Here is a 25208-nt window from a genome sequence, read left to right as displayed (position 1 = left end):
AAGTTATTTAGAGATTCAATGCTATTCCCCTCAAGCTACCATTGACTTTCTTCACAGAATTAGAAAAAACTACTTTAAATTTCATATGGAACCAAAAAGAGCCCATATAGCCAAGACAATTCTGAGCAAAAAGAACAAAGCTGGCGGCATCACGCTACCTGACTTCAAACTATGCTACAAGTCTACAGTAACCAAAACAGCATGGTACTGGTACTAAAAGAGATATATAGACCGATGGAACAGAACAGAGGCCTCAGAAATAACACCACACATCTACAACCATCTGATCTTCGACAAATCTGACAAAAACAAGCAATGGGGAAAGGATTCCTTATATAATAAAGTTGTGCTGGGAAAAGTGGCTAGCCATATGCAGAAAACTGAAATTGGACCCCTTCCTTACATCTTACGTAAATATTAACTCAAGATGGATTAAAGACTTAAATGTAAGACCTAAAACCAGAAAAACCCTAGAAGAAAACCTAGGCAATACCATTCAGGACATAGGCATGGGCAAAGACTTCATCGCTTAAACACCAAAAGCAATTGCAACGAAAGCCAAAATTGACAAACGGGATCTAGTTAAACTAAAGACCTTCTGCACAGCAAAAGAAACTATTGTCAGAGTGAACAAGCAACCTACAGAATGGGCAAAAATTTTTTCAATCTATCCATCTGACAAAGGGCTAATATCCAATACCTACAAGGATCTTAAACCAGTTTACAAGAAAAAAAACCAACTCCGTTAAAAAGTGGACAAAGGATATGAACAGATACTTCTCAAAAGAAGACATTTATGCGGCCAACAAACATGAAGAAAAGCTCATCATCACCAGTCATTAGAGATGTGCCAATCAAAACCGCAATGAGATACCATCTCACCCCAGTTAGAATGGCAATCATCAAAAAGTCTGGAAACAGATGCTGGCAAGGATGCGGAGAAATAAGAATGCTTTTACACTGTTGGTAGGAGTGTAAATTAGTTCAACCATTGTGGAAGACAGTGTGGCAATTCCTTTGGGTATATACCCATTACTGGGTATATAGAAACTGTCATTCTCAGCAAACTAATACAGTTACAGAAAACCAAACACTACATGTTCTCACTCATAAGTGGGAGTTGAACAATGAGAACACATGGACACAGGGAGGGGAACATCACACACGGGGCCTGTCAGGGCATGGGGGGAAAGGGGAGGGATAGCCTTAGGACAAATACCTAATGCATGCAGGGCTTAAAACATAGATGATGGGTTGATGGGTGCACCAAACCACCTGTCACATGTATACCTGGGTAACAAACCTGCATGTTGTGCACATGTATCCCAGAACCTAAAATATGATAATAATAAAGTGAACAAATTATGTAAGTCAATAGTGCTTTGGTCTACACCAGTGCTGGAAAATGTAGAGAAAAAAATGCTGTCACTCCTAGTTCGTTGAGCACTAATCCATCACTCTCTCTTGAAACAGAAAAGGCCCTTGACATCCTATTCAACATAGCACAGCCAGGAAGCAATGCCAACAGAGTTGATTTGGCTTGTTATCAAGAGTTGAAATCTAATTGCAATCTAGAGTGTTCACCACTATGCCAAACATCTAGTCATATAATAGTTTTTTAAATTAACCATTGTTGACATTGCCTCACCATATAGCCTCTTGAATGTTTCAACAAATTTACAGGATTTGAACAAAATAATGGATGTGGCTCTGGCTCTGGCAAGCAGCACTTGGCGAGTAGATGATAACAAATGATATGCACCTGTCTGTGCCCAATAACTATGAATTGCATAAACTTCACCCCTCTAAATCCAAGAAAGCTACAGCTTTACAATTTCATATTTGCCTGTTGTATTTACATGAAAAATATTTAATCACTATATGAATGCAACTCAAAATTAACAGCTGCTATGGGACAGACAAGTAACAGAAATAGGTAATATAACTAAAGCATAATCAATCAAACTTTTCAATTGTGTAATTTTATTAATGCAATTTATATTATTTAAATAGCAAAATTATTTTTAGGTGTCTTAGATAACATATGATTCATGTGCTAATTACCCCAAAGTACAAAACAGAATTAGATGGTTGGTCACTCATATGCATAACAAGATACAAGAAACAAAAACAACTACAATGCTATGTGCAACATATTGTAATAAGAGTTCAAGAAGATACAAATTATTGAAAACTGTAAATATATCTCAGAAGAAGGAGCAATAAGAAAAAATAAATACTAAAGAAGATGAGGAGCTGACATAACAATTCCTCAAAAAGAGCCCGTAGCTGGATGATACACACTTTTCTTTACTTGAGGCATGCCTTGTCTCTCTGTTTTTCACACCAGTAGGTGCAAAGGAATACCAGGAAGTCCAATATATTCCGCCTGATTGACAGGCAAGGGGGAAATATTTGACAGTAAACAGAATTTGAAGAGAAGACTTGTGCCTAGAAGGCAATCGAAGGCCAGTAATTGAATCTACTCAGCAAGTGTGATAAATTATAAAGAAGGCCACTAGCAAAATAATTACTTGTGAAATTGAAATAATAGGCTGGGAGAATGGAGGGTGGGTGGAGAGAAGAGAGAGATGACAAAGGGGGGTGGGAGATAACAAGGGCATGTGATGAAGAGATTAGAAAAATATGCACACATGTATGTACATTGTAGAAAAATAATAATTTTTTTGAGAGAGTCTCACTCTGTCTCCCAGGCTGGAGTGCAGTGGCATAATCTCAGCTCACTGCAACCTCAACCTCCCAGGCTCAAGTGATTCTACCATCTCAGCCTCCAGAGTAGCTGGAACTACAGGCATGCACCACCATGCCCACCTAACTTTTGTATTTGTTTGTACAGGCAGGATTTTGCCATGTTGCCCAGGCTGGTCTTGAACTCCTGGGCTCAAGCAATCTGTCTGCCTTGGCCTCCCAAAGTTCTCTGACTCCCAAAGTCCCATACAGAGAGATAATGTCCAAAATAACTGATAAAACTGAGCAATCCTGAAAACTTCTTAGCCAGTACCATTTTGAGTTAGCGTTAGTATTTTCACTGTATTATATCTGGACCAGTGATTAGAAGCTGGAAGGATGACTTTTAAATAATAGCTAAATATTTTAGAAAAATATCTAAAAAATTTAAATCTATCAGGAATAAACATTTAAGATAAAGAAAAAATTCAAACAAAATTTTATGTATAACCGATCAATTATAATAATTTTTTCTTAGATGTAATATGCTTTTCAAACTTGTATTGCATATTTCTGGTCTACTTGGTAAACAAGGCTAGGTTGAAAAAATAAAATATGCATACAGATTTCCTTAATAAGGTATAACAGCTTAAAAGGCCATAATTGTGCACATACTGTTTATCTTTAAAAGAAGCATTTAATTGTGTAAAATTATTTTTCCATAAAATTACTTTTTACTTATTTCAGAGGCAGCGTTTTCATTTACAAGCCCAATAAGAAGGGGAGAGCTTATGAACAAAGGCCCAAGCTTAGGAATGAGAAAAAGTAGGACACAATATGAGCATAGCAGAAAAATTCAGTGTTTACACTGAGATGCTCATTAATTCATTCCTTGAACATAATTGTGTTTCTATTTAATACATTTTGCTAGAACGAACTTTCATAGAGCTATCTGTAAGGAAGACTTAATTTTAATTTTTTGAAATTATGTGTGAAAGCAAAAGAAAATTGTCCTAAAATTATAAGAGTACAAATTTTGCTTTATGAGATTGAGCCTTGTCGGTGAAGGTGAACTGCTGATTACTCTACTTTCTGACAGGTAAAGCTGTTTGCAAGAATTTTTCAGTTTCAGGAGAATTTTAAACAACAGAAAATGACATATGTGGACACCAATAGTTTCTCACGAATATCCTCTAAACATATCCTTATATGGTTTACTGGTGCAGCTGCACACAGTGATCACTGCCTGACATTTTATTGTTAATAGAATAATTCTATCAGCCATAAGAAGGAAAATCTTATTTTTTCACAGAATATGATAAAACATTTAAAAGTTTTGTATTATTTATTCTTCCTTTGAAGTCTTAGATGCAGTAACTGAAATGATTCCATGTAGCAGTAGAATTAGCAAACTTTATGTGAGACTTAATCTAAAAATAAGATTTTAACATGTTGCTATAAAGCCAAATTTTATGTTTCTTTGACTTTTTCTGTTTGTATCAACTTAGTTTACACTTGGTTTGAACTACCTGATATTCCTAACATTTGTTCAAATAAAAAACCAGATTGCTGAAACTCAAGAACCTACTGAAAGGCACTTTACATATACCATGTAAGAAATCAGCATATCACTATCATATATATTTTCCTCTATCATTCTTTAGTTGGTAATTTTTCCTTGCTCACAAATATAAGTTGAGAGGTTTTGATTTGGTTATGGTAGAGTAGCTTTTACTGGTATAACCTATTCTCTCTTGGACAAGAAACATAAATTCTGAATAAAGTTTTTAAAAATAAATATTTTAAGGCATGCAAGATTAAATAAATACAGGCATAAAATTAAGAGGCATTACTTAAAAGTGAGTTCCACATTTCTACTACAATCCACTTCAATCCATATAGTACTGGGTGACTAGAACTCTAGCAGAAAACTGATGAGCATCTCAGTGCCTTGAGGTCTCAGGACAGAGTTTGAGACCATTGCAGCTGCTGGAAATTCAGGGTGAAAATTCTGGAAATTAAGAGGACACAGAAGGGATAGCCCCCAAATCTGTGTATAATCATTCTCAAATTATTAACCATTTCCTAAACTGTGCATGCATGGAGAAGACTGTAATGGTAATAGTGTAAAACATCAAATAGAAGACTGAATGAGCTAGGCAAATATCTCAGTTTCTTCACACCAAAGGAAGATGAAAGTTTGAATTTGTGTTCTTCCCAGTGAAACACCAGAAGACAACACTTTCAGAATACAGATGATATAGCAGGACTAAAGCATTTATCTTGGACAAAGAACAAACCCAAAACAAATCTCTCCTAATAAAATATAAAGTCAAGCCCCCATAGTCCATAGTTAACAACCAATGCTTTAACTGTCTGAAAAACAAAAATCACTCTTCAGAGCAAGTTAACAGAATCCAGAGTTTCTACAAAGTGCCATCTACCTTGTCCAGTATACAATAAAAGTTACTAGGTATAGGAAGAAGTCGGGGGAGAAACTAATATTTAAGAGGAAACCAGTCAATAAAAATGGATTCTAAGATAGCTCATATGTTGAAATTTCCAGATAAGGACTTCATAGCAGCTATTTAAAAACATATTTAAGATGCAAATGAAAATATTATCAAAATGATTGGTTATATGGAGAATCTGATCATAGAAATAAGAAATTAAAAGAAGCAAACCAGAAATTTAAGAATTTAGAGGTACAGTGTATAAAATAAATTTACTAAAATTGATAAACAGACTTTTGGAGATAATGATCATTGTGTGTGGTGTTTACAAATTATCCAATCTTAAAGACAGAGATAAAAACAATAAAAAAACAAAAAACAAAAGAGCTTCACTGATCTGTAATGGAAAATCAAGTGGTCTATCATGTGTAATTGGATTTCCAAAGGGACCAGAGAAAGAAACTGGGGTAGAAAAAGTATTTGAGGTTATAGGGCTGAAAACTTCTAAAGTATGGAAAAGAACAGAAACTTCAAAAAGCACAGCAAATACAAGGCACAATAGCACATATAAGACCATATCTAGATACAAATATTAAAAATGCTGATAACCAAAAATAAAGAGATAATATATCTAGTCAAACTGTTGAAAACCAAAAATATCATAAAATTAGTCAGAAAAATGTATATTACAAAAATAGATATAAATATCTGGAAATTTTATATACATAAATATATAGCTAGAGATAAGAGAAAGAGAGAGAGGACAGAGTGTGTTATGAGATGTTATCAGTTCTATTTCCCCCATAGTCTTATGTTGAAGGCCCAACACCTAGTACCTCGAAAGTGACTGTATTTGGAGTTAGTGTCTTTAAACAGGTTATTAAGCAAAATGAAACTATTAGGTTGGGTGCTTATTCAGTCTGACTGGTGTCCTTATAAGAAGAGGAAATATGGACACATGGACACCAGACATGTGCATGCACAGAGGAAAGACATTTTAAGACGTAGCAAGAAGGCAGCCATCTATAAGCTAGGAAAAGGGGCTTCAGAAGAAACCAAACCTGATGATACCTTGATCATAAACTTCTAGCCTCCAGAACTATAAGAAAATAAATTTTTGTTTTTAAGTCACCTAGTCTGTGGTACTTTGTTATGACAGCTCTAGAAAACTTGAAGAGAGATAGGTAGATAGATAGACAGATAGAGTGAACATATGAGGGGCTTCAAAAAGTTTATGGAAAATGCATATCATGCAAACACTATGCATACATTTCACATATTTCTCAATCAAAATAAACTCATACAAACTTGTTATAACGTATCTGAATAGGGTCTAGTTTGAGGCACTAAAAAGGATAAGACATCTCCTTGAAAATAGCCCCTGTCAGAGCAACATATTTTGCTAAAATTGACACCAAAAAAACATCAAATTTATGAAGATGGTGACATCACTGATGCATTATGAAAAATGTATGGTGATAATGCCACAAAGAAATCATCAGTTTACAAATGAATAACTCATTTTAGAAAGGGACAAGATGATGTTGAAGATGAAACTCACAGCAGCCGACCATCCACATCAATTTTTGATGAAAAAATTAATGTTGTTTATGCCCTAATTGAAGAGAGCAATGATTAACAGCAGAAACAATACCCATTACCACAGACATCTCAGTTGATTCCACTTAACACAATTCTGACTGAAAAATTAAAGTTCAGTAAATTTTCCACTTGATGAGTACCAAAACTGTTGTATCCAGATCAGCTGCAGACAACAGCAGATCTTTGAATGGAAATTTTAAACAAGTGGGATCAAGATTCTGAAACATTTCTCAGAAGAATTGTAACAGGAGATGAAATATGGCTTTACTAGCGTAATCCTGAAGACAAAGCACAATCAAAGCAACAGCTAACAAGCAGTGGAAGTGATTTGGTAAAAGCAAAAGCATACCGGTCAAAAACAAGGGTCATGAAAACAGTTTTTTGGGATGCTCAAGGCACTTTGCAGGTTGAATTTATACAAAGTATGAATTTGAACAAATCAGAAATAAATTAAATAAAATAAAGATACCTGGAAATTTTCTAAATATTTGGAAATTAAAGAAAATATTTTGAAAAAACCCACAGTTGAAAAATAGCTCACAAGGCAAATTGTAATGAAAATGAAAATACCACATACCAAAATTTGAGTCACACAAATTATCTGTGTTGCTTTCAGATAATTTTATAGCATTAAATTAAATCGTCATTTTAGAAAAGAAAAAAGTCTCAAAGCAGTTATTTAAACTTTAAAGACATTTTTAAAAACTCAAGCAAAATGCAAAGTAAGCAGAAGGAAGCAGATAACTATACAAATAGAAATCAATCAAATGTAAAATGATGTTGAAAACCAAAAAAGTAGAGAAAATCAATGAATGTAAAATCTGGTTTATTGAAATGATCAGTAACTTGATAAATATCTGGCTAGATTCATCATAAGAGAGAAAAACAAATTACCAATAATAGGAATAAAATTGTGGGTATCACAGCAGCCATTAAATAATAATAAGGCAATGTTATGAACAATTTCATGGCAATAAGTTTGGCTACTTACATGAAATATACAAATCCTTTTGACAGGTATAAACTGCCAAAACTAAATAAAAAAGAAATAGAAAACCTATAGACTTTTATCTTTAAAAGAAACTGATTTATAATTAATAAATTTCCAATAAAATAATCTTCAACCCAAATGGCAAATTTTATTAATCATTTAAGAAATAATATAGAGGAACCACTATCTTTTGGCAGCTTATGTAGGGTCCTCCCTTGATGTTGATGTCTACTAATTGGCCAGAATGGTTGTTGCTGAAGGATGAAATCACTGTGACAATTCCTTAAAATATGACAACAATAAAGTTTGCTGAGTCTACTGACATTTCCTCTCATGAAAGATTTCTGTTTCTGCTGTTTGATACCATTTTACCCACAGTAGAATTTGTTTCAAAATCAATCCTTTCTAACTCTATCATGGCTTTATCAGCTAAGTTTATGTAATATTCCATATTCTTTATTGTCATTGCAACAAGTTCACAGCATCTTCACCAGGAGTAGGGTCCATCTCAAGAAAAGATTTTCTTTGCTCATCCATAAGAAGCAACTCTTCATCCATTCAAGTTTTATTATGAGGTTGAAGCAATTCAGTCGCATCCTCAGGCTTTGCTTCTAATTCTAGCTCTCTTTCTATTTCTAGTACATCTGCAGTTATTTCTTCTACTGAAGTCTTTAACTGCTCAAAGTCATCCATGAGGGCCGGAATCATCTTCTTCCAAACTCCTGTTAATATTGATATTTTTACCTCCTCCCATGAATTATGAATATTCTTAATGGCATCTAGATGGTGAACCCTTTCCAGAAAGTTTTCAATTTATTTTGCCTATATTTATCAGAGGAATCATTTTCTTATGGAAGCTATGGTCTTATGAAATGTATTTATTAAATAATAAAACTTCAAAGTCAAAATTACTCTCTTATATATGAGCTGCAGAAATGACGTTGTGTAAGCAGGCATAAAAACAGCATTAATCTCCTGTACATCTCCATCAGAGCTCTTGAGTGACTAGGTGCATTGCCAATAAGCAGTCATATTTTTGAAAGGAATTATTTTCTAGGTAGTAGATCTCAACAGTTGACTTAATCAGTAAACCATGCTGTTAACAGATGCGCTGTCAACCATTTTCTCTTCTATTTTCAGAGCATAGGCAGAGTAGATTTAGCATAACTTTTAAAGGCCCTATGATTTTTGGAATGGTAAATGAGCACTGGCTTCAACTTAAAGTCACCAGCTGTATTAGCCCCAACAAGTGGATCAGTCTGTCGTCTTGTTTGAAGCTTTTAAGCTAGGCATTGACTTACTCTAGCTATTAAAACCCTAGATGGCATCTTCTTCTAATATAAGGCTGTTCTGTCTACATTGAAAATATGTTGTTCAGAGTAGCCACCTTCATCGATGAACTTAGCTAGATTTTTTGGATAATTTGCTATAGCTTCTACATAAGCACTTGCTGCACTTTTATGTTATATAGACACCTTCCTCCTTTAAGCTTTATGAATAACTTTTGCTCACTTCAATCTTTTCTTCTACAACTTCCTTATTTCTCTCAGCCTTCACAGAATTGAGGAGGGTAGGGTTGCTTTGGATTAGGCTTTGGCTTAAGGGAATATTATAGCTGGTTTGATCTTCTATCCAGACCATGCAAACTTTCTCCATACCAGCAACAATCCTGTTTTGCTCTCATATTATTCCTGTGTTCACTGGGGTAGCATTTTTAATTCCTTTCAGGAACTCCTTTGCATTCACAACTTGCCTAATTGTTTAGTGCAAGAGGCCTCACTTTTGGCCTATCTCCACTTTTGACAGGCCTTCTCACCAAGTTTTATCATTTCGAGCTTTTGATTTAAAGTGTGAGAGACGTCTTCCTTTCACTTGAACACTTAGAGGCCTTTGTAGGGTTATTAGTTGGCCTAATTTCAATATTGTTTTGTCTCAGAAAATTGAGAGGCTTGAGGAGAGGGAAAGAGATGAGGGAACAGCTAGTGGGTGAAGCAGTCAGAGCACATGCAACATTATCAACTAAGTTTGTTGTCTCATATGGATGCAGCTTGTGGTGCCCCAGAATGACTACAATAATAACATCAAAGATCACTGATAACAGATCATCATAGCAGATAAAATAAAATAATAAAACAATGCAAAGTATTGTGAGAATTACCAAAATGTGGCATGGAGACACAAAGTGAGCACATGCTATTGGAAAAATGGTGCCAATAGACTTGATGGACATTACTTCAATTTACAAAAATTACAATATTCTGTGATGCACAATAAAATGAATTGCAATAAAATAAGGTATGCCTATATACATGATTATTAACTATAGTTATTATGGGGTACATTAGGTCTCCAGTATTTATTTTGTACCCTTTGGCCAGTATCTATCCTATTCTGCTATCTCCCAACCCTTGGTAACAACCATTCTACTCCCTGTTGCTATGAGTTCAACTTTTTTTTAGATTCCACATATAAGTGAGATCATGCAATATTTGTCTCTCTGTGTCAGGGTTACTTATCTAGCATTAAATCTTCAAGGTTCATCCATATTTTTCCAAATGGCAGGATTTCTTTCTTCTTTAAGGCTTAATAATATTCCATTGTGTCTATATATCACATTTTCTTTATCCATTCTTCTGTCAGTGAACATTTAGGTTGTTTTCGTATCTTGGCTACTGTAAATAACACTGCAATGAACACGGAAGTGCAAATATTATTTGGAAACAGTGATTTTATTTCCTTTAGGTACATACCCAGAAGTGAGATTCCTCAATCATATGGTGGTTCTATTTTTAATTTTGGGAGAACTTCCATACTGTTTTCCATAAAGGATGTACCAATTTGCATTCCCACCAACAGTGTTCAAGGGTTCCAATTTCTCCACATCCTTGGCAACACTTATTATCTTTCCACTTTCTGATGATAACCATCCTAACATGTGAAGTGATATTTTACTGTGGTTTTGGTTTGGATTTCCCTGGTGATTAGTCTCATTGAGCATCTTTTTATTTACACATTGGCCACTTGTATGTCTATTTTGGAAAACTGTTTATGTTGGTCCTTTACTCGTTTTTTAATTGGGTTACTCATTTTGCTATTGAGTTGAGTTCTTTATGTATTTTGGGTATTAACCCTTATCAGATATATAATTAAAATATTTACTCTCATTACATAGGCTGCCTTTTTTATTGTGATTTCTCTTTTCTGTGCAAAAATGTTTTAGTTTGATGAAGCCCCACTTGTTTATTTTTACTTTTCTTGTCTCTGCTTTTGTTATGAAACCCCAAAAATCATAGCCAAGACCAATGTCAAAGAGTTTATCTTGTATATTCTTCTTCTGGCAGTTTTACAGTTCCGGTCTTAAGATTAAGTCTTTAATACATTTTTAGTTTACTTTTATATCTGACTTAAGAGTCCAATTTATTTTTTTTTTTGACATGGAGTCTTGCTCTGTTGCCCAGGCTGGAGTGCAGTGGCATGATCTTGGCTCACTGCAACCTCTGCCTCCTGTGTTCAAGTGATTCTCCTGCCTCAGCCTCCCTAGTAGCTGGGATTACAGGTGCCCACCACCACACCTAGCTGATTTTTGTATTTTTAGTAGAGACAGGGTTTCACTGTATTGGCCAGGCTGGTCTTGAACTCCTGACCTTGTGATCCACCTGCCTTGGCCTCCCAAAGTGCTGGGATTACAACCATGAGCCACTGTGCCCGGCCTAATTTTTATTTTTATTTTTGCATGTGGATATCCAGTTTTCCCAACACCATTTATTGAAGAGTCTATTATTGTCCTGTTGTGTATTTTTGGCACCTTTGTTGATAATTAGTTAACCATATATGCGTGGATTTATTTCTGAACTCTATTTTGTTTCATTGGTCTATGTGTCTCCTTTTATGGCAGTACCATGCTATTTTGATTAGTATAGGTTTGTAATATTTTTTGAAATCAGGAAGTGTGATACCTCCAGCTTTGTTCTTTTTGCTCGAGGTTGCTTTAGCTATTCAGTGATTTTGTGGTTTCATATGAATTCTAGAATTATTTTTTTCTGAAAAGCAGTCATTGAGATTTTGATAGGGACTGAATTGAATCTGTAGATCATTTGTTAATTCTTCCAATCTGTGAATGTGAGAATCTGTCTATTTATTTGTGTCTTTAATTTCTTTCCTCAGTTTTTCATAGTTCTCAGTGTACAGATATTTCACCTTCTTGGATTTATTTCTGTTTTGTTTGTTTTTTGATGTTATCGTAAATGAGATTATCAGTTTTTTTGAATAGCTCATTGTTAGTGTATAGAAATGCAACTGACTTTTGTATGTTGATTCTGTATCCTTTAACTTTACGGAATTTATTAGTTCTAATAGTTTTTTGGTGTTTTATTAACATCTCTACACTCAGAATCTAGAATATTACCTAGCATATACTAGGTACTCACTAACAGTCATTGAATGAATTGAAGAACAAAATCCATTGTTTAAAACTGTAGTATTTAATTTTGCCATGTGTCTCTCCCATTTTATGTTTTCATCCTCCTTTTCTATGTGGCTTATTTTTGTTTTCTTATTAACTTCTGAAGTTATTTCAGTTAGTCATGTGCTTTTTAATTACATAAATGCTTTCTTTAGACCTTTTCCATGATATTTGTGAACCAACATTATACTATGATATATGAAGACTAAGATAAAACCCTTGTTTCAATACCTCCCAATGTGTGACTTTAGGCAAGTTTCCTAACCTCTCTGTTTCTCAGTTTGCTTACCTGCAAAGCAGGAATTATAACATTACCCATCGATTGGCTGTGAGAATTAAATTAGTATATATGTGCACTCCTTGGCACACTATAAGCAACATTCAGTTGATAGAAATTATAATTATTACTATGATTATCATAAAATCATAAAAATAAGTAATAAACTAATAACTTCTTCCTCATTCTTATGGAAGACTTGAGTGTCATTTTTTGCCTAATACAGTTTTCCCTTCTTTTGTTAATTTAATCCACAAATATAAACCTGTTTTCCTTCTTATTTAATTTAATAAATGTATTGTTTTACAAATAGTTAACTGAGCACAGTATTAGGCAATACACTAAAGCAAAGTAGACATGATCCTGAGCATACACAGTTTAGTGGGAAAAGATTAGTGAAGAAGTCAGTACAAAAAAACAAATAAGTATATAAATGAAACTTACAAAAAATATTCTAATTATAACAAACATTGTGCTATGATAGAAAATATCAGAAGCGACTTCAAAGTTGCCACATAAGGCTCTGCAAGGTAACATGATGGAAATTGAGAGCTAAGGGATGGGAAAGGCCAGGAATATTGGCAGTAGCAAAGCGGGTGGACTGTAAGTTTCCAGGCAGAGGTGCTCACAAGACTGCCCATCTTTAATCTTCCAAAATTCACCAGCATACATATGATTATCTTTTTATTAACTTTGCTTCAAAGAGCTTCAACTCTCAATTTTTAGACTAAATTTATCTTAGATAAAAGGGTTTCATGCTATTATTTCTTCTGGATTCTCTTTGAAATTTCTATTTTGTTAGGTCACATTATCCTGAATCTAAGTTAAGGTTCTCATTTTGTCCGTTTATTTTTAATTTTTTTCTTTTTATCCCTTTGAATTTGAGGAAATTCCTTTAGCTCGATTTCCTTAGCAATTTGATTTTCTGCAGCATTCACAGTCTCAATTTTAAAAAATATAACAATTATGTTTTAAATTCACTTAAAATTCCCCATAAGGTCAAATAACCCCATATTTATGACTACTCATTTGTAACTCAAATAGTCTCTTTTGAACCTTACTGAGAACACAAATATTATGTTTCTAATGTGTATTCTTATTCTTTTTTTAAAGTAGCTGTTTTAATGAATATACATTTCTGTGTCTTTAAATAAGTCACTCTTTTTCGAACTACAGAATCTTTTAAAAGATCTGATAGTTTTTTTCTTTCAGTGGGAACTTTTGGATTATTCAGTATTGGCTGGTCATTAGACAGAATCAAATAGCTCAGTGGCTGTCTCTGGCCCTAGGTAAAGGATATCTTGTCAATTTCTATTTATAATTATCTCTCTTTACACAAAGAAAAATGAGACCAAGTATGGACTTGAATATGAGAAATTTCCTAAAAATACTTTAACAATGATATTGGCTAGGAAGAGAAAAACTAATACCGTACAAAATCTGTTTAGTTTTATATATTGGATAGTTTTGATGTAAAACATATAATGAATCTGATTATTTTGCATTGGTCAATAAGTCTTGGTTCTAAAAATTGTTGTTATTTTTACTATTTTATTAAAACTCTTGTTTCCTTTTCTGCATGGATTTTAGGGGGAAATAACCCAACAAAGGGAAATTCTGATATATTCTGAATAGTCCTATCCATAGAAACAGAAAGTAGATTAGTATTTGCCAGAGCATGGGGAAGGAGGTAATGGGGCATGGTGGTATAATAGGCGTGGGGTTTCCTTTTGGGGTGATAAGAATGTTTTGGAACTAGATAGTGCTGATGATTTCACAGCATTGCAAATGTACTAAATGCCATGAAATTGTGTACTTTAACATAGTTAATTTTTATGCTATGTAAACCACAATTTTAGAAAAAGGATCTCCCTACCAAAAAAAGCAATTCATTTTTCTTAAGTAACAGACTTGATGCTAGTGTATAATAAAATGTTTTTAAAATTTTTTCCTGATAGACAAAAACACAAGGAAAGTACAAGAGGCCAAATCCTGAAACAAAAAAATGCAGTTATGGCCAGCACAGTGTTCTCAGTTGGAGGAGGCACCTTTTTGTCTGGTATCATCTACCTCCAAAACACATAATATAAAATGGAGTAACAGAAATACAGTTCTCATAAGTAAGATACCTGCTTGAATAAGAGCAGAATAGGAAATGCAGCAGTCTCTTCTCCATAGCATGTATTTAGTGCTAAATAGAAATAACTAAGAGTCCTTGACTGTCTGATGGTGGAATCAACTTCTTTCCTATCTGAAATAGAAGATAATAGTTTTGCTTTCAAGGAAGAGCTGTACTGTGTTTCAAGACCACAAGGAGGATGGGTTCTTCCTATGTTTCCACTGCTTCAGTACTCCATTTCCTGTTGGAGTTAAGTTGGTGGCCTTAGGATTGAGCATTCGTAGGTTATTGCCAAGTTATTAAGTTTCTTTATATCAAGAGAGTCCCCTCAAAAATCTAGCAGACTTTTATAATACTTATTTACTGGACTAATAACTATCACCGAGATCTTGACTACACTGAATTTGATGTTCTCCCCACATCTAACCTTTTGTTTAATGCACTCTACCTTGAATCCAATAAATAATAGCCATTAATCAGATTTCACTCTTAATCAAATTTGTTCATTGTTTGGTGGAGAATGCCTAATGAAAGGACCCTATAATAGGCTTAGGTCTCACTCTCAACAATTATATTTTCTGCAGAATCATTTATATCCTAATTCTCTGAAGGCACTAGCTACATATCGAGGATAGAGAAATTGTTTTAGAAACCTTGGAAAGCGTGATACAACGGGGCTTTGTCTACTTAGAAGGCCTATTACAGACAAAACTCCTTTCTCAACACTGCATTTTCCATCCTTTCTCCTCTCAGATCAAACTTCTTTAGGTTAAATTTCTCTCTGTTGTGTAGTCCCTTGCTAAAACCTACATGATAAAATCAACTCAAACAAACATTTTGAAATGTTTATATGATTTTTTCCTAATTCTGCCTCTTGCAGTCTAGGAGACCTATTATGCTAGGAAGAAAGCAAAAGTGGTTGGGGGTGGGGATAGTAATGACTATTGATCAAACAGCCAGCAAAGTCTGCCAGATTCAGGGCTTAATAAATGTTTATTGAATTATTTTGCTTGGATTTATAGTTGCTACTGACAATTCCTAATATGAAGAATGTTTTGTTATTTTGGAAATCTTTCATTAGCTGTTTTTTTCTCCCTGTTGATAAATACTCCTGCATTAATCTACTTAGACTGCTATACAATATTCCACAGACTGGGTGGCTTAGACAACAGAAATTTGTTTTTTCATCATTAAGGTTGCTAGAGTCAAAGATCAAGGTATCAGCAGGGCTGGTTTCTGGCTGTGTCCTTACTGGCTTGCAGATGGCTGTCTTCTTGCTATGTCCTCTCATGGCATTTTCTTAGTGTGCACAAGTATACACACACACATAAACACGCAAACACACACACACACACACACACACAGATGTGTGTTTTTTCCTTCCTCTTCTAACAACACCAGCCTATTTGATTAGGGTCCCACCCTTATGACTTTATGTAACACTACCTACCTCCTTAAAAGTCCTATCTCCAAATACAGTCACATTCACAGGTTAAGACTTCAACATATATATTTTGAGAGACACAGTTTAGCCCATAACATTCTGTCTTCTGGCCCCCTGAAATTTATGTTTTTCTCAGATACAAACTACATTCACTGTGTCCCAAGAGCCCCCAAAGTCTTCACCCACTCCAGTGTCAATTTCAAGTCCAAAGTCTTGTCTAAATATCATTTAAATCAGGAATGAGTGAGACTCGAGGAATGAATCACCCTCAGGCGAATTTCCTTTCCAGTTCTGAACCTTTAAAACCAGACAAGATATGTGCTTCCAAAATATAATGTTGGGACAGACATAGTTTAGACATTCCTGCTCTAAAAAGGAGAAATTGAAAGGAAGAAAAGGGTAATGGATCCAAAAGAAGTTCAAAACCTAGAAAGAAAAATTTTATTAACTATTACAGCTTGAGAATAATCCTCTTTGATTGGACGCTGTGCCCCCACGGCCCACTGGGACAGCAATATCACTTGTATGGCCCTGGGTGACAATTCTTTCCCTTGGCTCTGCATCCTGGCCTGCCTTTCAGCTCCGTGAGGTGGCCCTGCCCCAGAGGCACCGGGTGGTAGCATCTTAGCCCAGTGAAATGAAAGAGGAAACAACCTCTTCCTTGTGCCTATGGTGGGAGTGGCAGGCCTGACATCTCTGAAGTGCCTTCAAGGTCATTCTTCTCTTCTCCTGGAGGATAATATTGGATAGCTCTATTGTTTTATCCTGTAGAATTTCAGAATTCTGAAACCTGTCTTTCATTCCATCACATTTCTCTGTCCCTTTTATTCTGGCAGTGTTTCTGTTGGTATAATCTCATTTCTATTTCTGGCTTCAGCTAAGATGGCTGATCAAATGCACAAGTAATCTTTCTATGGAGTGATTTCCAGGGCTGCCCTTGATGTTCTCTCCAGGAAATGCTTTTTGTTATGTTTTGCAATATGGGTAAGCTAAGAATGTTCAAATCCTTGAGTTCTGGTTTCTTTTTACTTTTTACTTAACGATTCTTTCAATTTATATCTCTCCTCTTACATTTTACTATAAGCAGTAAGAGAAACCAGGCCACAACTTCAACACTTTGCTTAGAAATCTCCTCTGATAAATATCCAGTGTTATCACTCACAAGTGCACTAGAACATTACTTAGCCAAGTTCTTTATCACTTTATAAGACAGATCACCTTTCCTCCAGTTTCCAATAACAAGTTCCTCATTTCCATGTGAGACAGCACCAAAAGCATCTTTAATATTCACATTTCTACGAACCTTCTGTTTGCCATGGTATATGTGTCCTCTAACATGATATAACTTTCTCTACAGCTCTCCTCTTTTCTTCCTTAGCCCTCATTAGAATCCCCTTTAAAATTTAGAATTCTAACAACAGTCCCTTCGAGAAAATCTAGGATTTTTCTAGCATGCATCTGAAAACTCTTTCAGGCTCTGGCCAGCACCTAGTTAGTTCCAAAGCCACTTCCACATTATTAGGTATTTGTTACAGCAATACTTCATTTCTTCTACCAAAATTTGTATTCATCCACTTAGGCTGCCATAACACAATACCATATTTTGGGTGGCTTAAACAATACAAATGTATTTTTTCACAGGTCTTGGGGACAAGTCCAAGATCAAGGTGCCAGCAGTGTTGGTTTCTGGTACTGCCTTTCTTCCTGGCTTGTAGACTGCCACCTTCTGTCTGTCTCCTTATATGGTCTTTCCTCTGTGCATGCATGGTGGGTAGGGACAGAGACAGAGAGAGAGAAGAAAAGAGAAAAAGAGAAATCTGGTATCTCACCTGTTCTTATAAGGAAAGTAGTCCTATCAGATTAGGGTCCTGTGATGGTTAATACTGAGTGTCAACTTGTTTGGATTGAAGGATACAAAGTATTGATCCCAGGTGTGTCTGCGAGGGTGTTGCCAAAGGAGATTAACATTTGAGTCAGTGGGCTGGGAAAGGCAGACCCACCCTTAATCTGGATGGGCACCATCATATCAGCTTCCAGCATGGCTAGAATATAAAGCAGGCAGAAAAAATGTCAAAAGGCTAGACTGGCTTAGCCTTCCAGCCTGCATCTTTCTCCCATGCTGGATGCTTCCTGCCCTCTAAGATGGGACTCCAAGTTCTTCAGCTTTGGGACTTTGACTGACTTCTTTGCTCCTCAGCTTGCACATGGCCTATTGTGGGACCTTGTAATGAGTTAATACTACTTAATAAACTCTCCTGTATATATAGCTATTAGATCTGTCCCTCTAGAGAGCCCTGACTAATACAGGTTCCATCCTTATGATTTCATTTAACTTTCCTCCATAAAGTCATTATCTCCAAATAAAGGCACATTGGGGATTAGAGTTTCAACATATGAATTTTGGAGGTATACAATCCTATCCATAAGAACACTTTTTAAGCAACATTCTAATAATAACCATATTTCTTCTGGAGTATCAGTTGCTCTCACTGTGAAAAACATATTATCACTTATAGGTCAGAGCCATTGCTCACTAGTGTTGACCAGATGGAAAATCCTTTGGCAGGGAAGTTTACTAAATAAAGTAAAATTAGTATAGAATGTATTTTGTTAGAGAGCTGGAAATGTATGATCATGTGATTATTGCACTTGAAAATGTATGTTGTTAGAAGTAAAGTATACCAAATTGGTAGTCTGAGTAAAAGAAGTCTTGGTAACATATACAAAGACCAAGAGATAGTGGAAAAAACTATAAAGACTCTGCAATATTGTAACCATGAAAATGAAGCATTCTGGGGGCTAGTACTATGTCTGATCAAGTGAGATAAAAGTCTCAACTAAGAATGGACCAGGCTAATTTCATTCCTGGTTGCCTTGGAGAGTGGGCCTCTTTGTACAGGTGCATTTGTTTCAAGTGCCTAATGCATTCCAGGAACTGAAGATACAGCAAAAAATAAGACAAACAAGTGGAGCAGATGCTGGTGATGCCACATCCCTTATATCCTCTGTCAGTGACAGTGGAGGCCAATTTCTCTGCAGGCTGACAGCTTTCCACTCAAGTACTTTTGCTTCCCAGTCTAAACTTTAGGCTTTCTTCAGGACTCATGAAGCTGTTTGTCTCACACAATGGGAAGTCCAGCAGTGTTGCAAATTCAGCATTCTTAGGACAAATGCCCTCACTCAGGAAATTCTGAGGTACAGTGAGTTCTGCTATAATGTTTGTTTTGAAGAGATGCATTAGTTTCAACATAATAGAGATATTAAGAAAAAAATTCAATATGACCCAAATTTTGTGTTTGATTATGCGTGATTTCTTCCATAAAAAACATTAACTTAGGGGTTGGGAAACTCTGGCTCACTGCCTTATAAAGAAGGTTTTATTGGAGCACAGACACATCCATTTTTTTTTTCTTTGGCTCTTTTCTGTGACAGAGTCCATATGTTGCACAATACTGAAAATATTTACTATCTGATCGTTTAAGGAAAGATTGATCATCTCTGATTTAGATAAATACAGAAAACAGCATATAGTTGGCCTAAGCCACATAAAAACACCAAAATGCTTATCTGCACACACCTCAACATCTACCAGTGACCTCAGGGCACTTCACGTGTTATGAGTCACACTCAGCCAACTCTGGTGTTAACAGCTGTCCATCAGCTTTTGCCTAACTCTTCTTTCACCACTTTGCAATAACTCATCAACTACAACCCTTCCAAAATGCCCTTCCATATGCAAATGTCAAGCCTTCTTCAATATAAAGCACTGTATTTATTATAGATGTTATGCATTTCTTAACCATTTATCACATGTGAAATTATGCTACCGTTTTTAAGGATTTTATCTTTTTTATGTGTGACTGATACCATTATTTAGTGTTGTACTCCAACTCCATTTCTCCCACAAGCCTTGTGGTTTCTACTGGATGATTTTGTATAGCAGTAATTGTTTTTAGAAACACATATGCACTATTATAGCAGAACTGACAGTACTTTCTACATTCTGTTTCTCAAAAGTTCATCAGGGAAATTGAGCCCCAACTGACCAATCTGGAACTTCCTCATTAACAGATATACTAATTGGCTTTGCCCTCTTCCCTGTCTCACTTATCCCACTCTCTCATTTGTGCTTGCTATCATGTCTCACATAACTACTTACTTCCCAGTCCTTTTTTCCCTAGGCTCTAATTTTGGGGGGACACTAAAAAAAGTTTCTGCCCTCATGGAGCATAAACCCCAATTTAGAAGAAAAACCATAATCAATTAAATGAGTGAACAAATGCATAACAAACAAGCAAGACAAATACAGATTATGATAAGTGTTATGTAGGAAACAAACAAGGAGGTGAGAAGAAGAAAAATTGGGGGAGACTATAAAGGATTTAGGGAAGGTGTTTCTGAGGAGCGACATTTGCATTGAAACATACAGGGTGAAAGCAAGCCCACTAGGGAAAATGCTAATGCTCTTATAATGAGAAAAACTAGGGGGAAATCACTGGATGCAAAAGGACAAGAGTGGTAAATAATAATATATCAGTACTGCAGGATGTGTTGGGCATTGTACCAGTCATAATTTCTCCCACTATTATGGCAGCAATCAGTATAAATACACTGTCTAAATAAAGCCATGTTATACTCAATATATACAAAGGACCACAGTGTGGAAGACTGAAGTTCATTCTTAGCATTTGTGAGTTGGCATAGGTGGGTAGAAACTGTAGCAACTTACAGCCTCAATTGATCTCTCTGCCTTTTACTGCTATGAAAGTGGAATTTTCAGAAAATGATAAGGAGCAACAAGTAGAATAAGAGATGAACAAGCATGGCATAAAAATACAATATATGATACAGATAAAGCATCTTAAATAACCTTGGGAATCTTCAAGTCCCTGGTAGTGGGCTCTCAAAGAATAGTAGTGGTGATGACTTTGACATTGACATTGGCAGTTATGGCAGAGAGTGGTGATAATCATGGCACTGATTGATGGTCAATCATCAGTGCAGAAACAATGAAATATAACTTCAACCATTATAATTCTTGATGATGTAGAAGATACACACAATTTTAGGATTCTTTTAAGACTGGCTCTTAAAACTTATGGTATCTCAAAAAGAAAGAAACAGAAGGAAGAAAGGACAAGTCAAGGAAAATGACATTGCTGCATGTCCACATATTATCACTCTTAGTCATCTTTTGTATGTTACTTTACTTATTCTCACAATAACCATATGCAGTAATTACTATTTCCCCAATTTATAAACAGGCAAAATGAATCTTGAAAAGTTTCTCTAATTTGCCGAAGTTTGCATTGTTCATTCAAAGTATTATGCTTTATGCTAATAAAGAAAAAAAATAAGTTACTATTACAGGCTGAACAGGTATGGACAATTTTAGGGAGAAGAAAAAAAGTGGAATAAATGAATGTCAGACTTGAGTTTAAGACTTCATTTAGAAAAGGTTGGAAAGGAGACAAGACAGGAAAGGTGCAGTGAGATGTGAGGTCTCCTCATTCTATTACGTTTTCTTAAGCAATAGAGTCATTGTGGATCATCACCTCTAGGAAGATACACAGTATTGGCTTACTGTCAGTAATTAAACATTTTTGCTGTCTTTGAAGAATTTTATGAACACAGTAGGGAAGCCAAACTAATTTAATTGTTTTGCTAATTGCTAATTAGCCTCAGTATAAGGGCAGGTGCTTGCATTTGTGTAATTAGGAAGAGAGCCAGAATATCATTTGTAAGAAATCCTGCACTAAAAATTTGAAAAGTGACAACGATGTCAGTTGACAAAGTGTCTATACAATAAGGCAGGTGGTTTGCAATTTTTTTAAATTTAAAAAGAGGATTAAGATGCAATGTGTTTTCCTTTTCACTCTTCAGAAAGTATACTGATACATATTCTTTTTTCTTTTCTTTTTTTTTTTTGCACATTTAGGAATGAAGTTGCAAATGGTTCAATGAAGATTACTTAATACAATGGAGTATAGAACTAAATAAAGGGAAACCCATTTTTGGCAATGGGTTTGCCCCATTCTCCACCTTTATTTCTTCCTTTTAATTTTAATGTATCTTTCCTCAAATTTGAGTCTCCATTCTCTTTTAGATCCTTGTTCTTATTTATATTATACTATGCTCTTTTACTATACTTTTAGTTTACTCTTAAAATCGACAAATGCTCTATGACAATACGAATTCTGTGTGTCATAAATGCCATTTGAATTTCTTTCATATTCTGCTAGAAAGACAAAAATCCTGTTAATGACAGAATGTACTGTTGCTCAAGCAGATTAATCAAGATTTCAAGAACATTAGGGAAATTGCTATAAATGTATACTGTGTTATAATATTATTTTTCCCCATAGCTTTGTTTCATTAGTATGCAGGAAGTGACGATGTTAATCTTTATGTGAGCCATGCACTTCTAGAAGACTGTTAAGACAGTTAAGAAATCCTCCTACCATTTTCTTTTCTGAAATCTCCTCACTACTTTGTTTCAAGAAATGGCTAACCTAACCACAACGGATATTCTTTCTCTCTCATATTCCAAAACAAAAAACAAAATACAAACAAACAAACAAAAAAACACTCTCCTTAACCCCCACCTTTCTTCAATGACTCAGATTTGAGCAATCTCTGTTCTTCAGTACTCCCATCAGACTTGATAATTATTTTGTTTACCTGACTCTTTGTTCTTTATTAATGAACATTTTCTCTATCGCAATAGCCTGAATCAAATTATCTCCTTAACTGTCCCACATCTTTTTTCCTTAATGAAGGTTGAAAGAATTGGAAGAAATATTTGAATTTATACTTGACAAAGGCTTTCATCACACCCATTTTTCTTTGCCCTTTAGGTAACCAGGTGGCTGGAGAGCATAGCACATAACCACAAACTGGTCCCTTATGCAAACTTGGCACAAATAAGGCTACCTAAGGCACAGAAGGCTGCATTGCAGTTCATCACCACCAAGTGGTATGAATTGAATATAACAGGATGATCTTCTACTCCAAATATCTTAATCCAACCTTGCTGATATAAACTCATAAACCTATCAAAAACAATGATGTGAAGCTTTTAGTTCAGTTCATGAACACACCGAATGCTCTATAAGTGTCAGTAATTTTTATTGTTGCTAACCAAGTGCTCATGGTTTCTTTCATTAAATTAAACATTCATTTCTCTGGCTTACAGGCATTCCACATCTAAGATGTTCACTAGTAAATGTGAGTACTCCTGGAATGGGTGACATTTTTATCCGTTACTGGAAATGCTCCCGATTAGCACAAATTACATTAAAAGAAGGATGTAAAGCATTCTCTTTAATAAGGGATTGTCAAGAGAGGAGAAGGCGTCACAAACAAACAAATTATATATTCATAAGTTGGCCTTATATTCGTCACTCAAGGTCATTGTTTCATCCCAGAGTTTCATGTTATTGTTGACAAGATCACAAATTTATACTTTATAGTCTGATGTGCCCAGAAAAATACCTTGCTCATTTCCGCTAATTTATTTAACCTTCCTTAAGAGCATTTCATCACCACATTACATATACATCCATCCAGTCCAGAAAAAAATTCTACATAAATGTAGTTCAGTCTGGTAAATGCAATTCAATTTGATATTTTAGTCTATTTTGTTTCAGGTCAAAACATATCTTGAAGATGTTTCCTTTTTTCTCCCTACTGCTTTCCTAGGTAGATTTTAGATAAAATGAAAACTAGGGGTTATATGATGTTGTATCTGAAGAAAATGGAGAACGAAGGCTGGGCCTTTAATTCACTTTGTGCCTTTGGATGTTCCATGGCAAATGCTGTGGTATGGTTAGTCTGGGCTGCTCTCTGGACTGGTGATTGCTGAGGTGAGGTTGGCCCTATTCAGCCATTGAAGTCTTCTAAGGACCACTCGTCCTTGGTCAGAAAGTCCTCACACTTGGTGGCTGCTTTGTCCTCATCCAGGCCTCTGCAGTCTCACCAACTTTCTTAGTTTCTCTGTGGCTCTTCAACGAAGGCACACAGGAACACCTGAATTCCTCATGCTTCACACAGGGCTTGGAACCCAGAAACAGCTCAAAAGATTTTTCTAGGCATTTCCTTGTGGCAGTGCTGTGCAATACTGCCACATCGTAATAGATGCGACTGTGTTGGACTATGTTTAGTTCACAGCTTTCCCAGGAAAATAGGCCACTCACTAGTGTCAATGGTTTCTTTTTTTATTATTATTATACTTTAAGTTTTAGGGTACATGTGCACAACGTGCAGGTTTGTTACATATGTATACATGTGCCATGTTGGTGTGCTGCACCCATTAACTCGTCATTTACCATTAGGTATATCTCCTAATGCTATCCCTCCCCCCTCCCCCCAACCCACAACAGGCCCCAGTGTGTGATGTTCCCCTTCCTGTGTCCATGTGTTCTCATTGTTCAATTCCAACCTATGAGTGAGAACATGCGGTGTTTGGTTTTTTGTCCTTGCGATAGTTTGCTGAGAATGATGGTTTCCAGCTTCACCCATGTCCCTACAAAGGACATGAACTCATCATTTTTTATGGCTGAATAGTATTCCATGGTGTATATGTGACACATTTTCTTAATCCAGTCTATCATTGTTGGACATTTGGGTTGGTTCCGAGTCTTTGCTATTGTTAATAGTGCCACAATAAACATACGTGTGCATGTGTCTTTATAGCAGCATGATTTAGAATCCTTTGGGTATATACCCAGTAATGGGATGGCTGGGTCAAATGGTATTTCTAGTTCTACATCCCTGAGGAATTGCCACACTGTCTTCCACAATGGTTGAACTAGTTTACAGTCCCACCAACAGTGTAAAAGTGTTCCTATTTCTCCACATCCTCTCCAGCACCTGTTGTTTCCTGACTTTTTAATGATTGCCATTCTAAGTGGTGTGAGATGGTATCTCATTGTGGTTTTGATTTGCATTTCTCTGATGGCCAGTGATGATGAGCATGTTTTCATGTGTCTTTTGGCTGCATAAATGTCTCCTTTTCAGAAGTGTCTGTTCATATCCTTGGCCCACTTGTTGATGGGGTTGTTTTTTTCTTGTAAATTTGTTTGAGTTCATTGTAGATTCTGGATATTAGCCCTTTGTCAGATGAGTAGATCGCAAAAATTTTCTCCCATTCTGTAGGTTGCCTGCTCACTCT

This window comes from Pan troglodytes, chromosome 13, assembly GCF_028858775.2.
Source record: "Pan troglodytes isolate AG18354 chromosome 13, NHGRI_mPanTro3-v2.0_pri, whole genome shotgun sequence".
Taxonomy (NCBI): Eukaryota; Metazoa; Chordata; class Mammalia; order Primates; family Hominidae; genus Pan; species Pan troglodytes.
The sequence above is the reverse complement of the archived record's forward strand: the minus strand, read 5'-3'. Positions refer to the sequence as shown.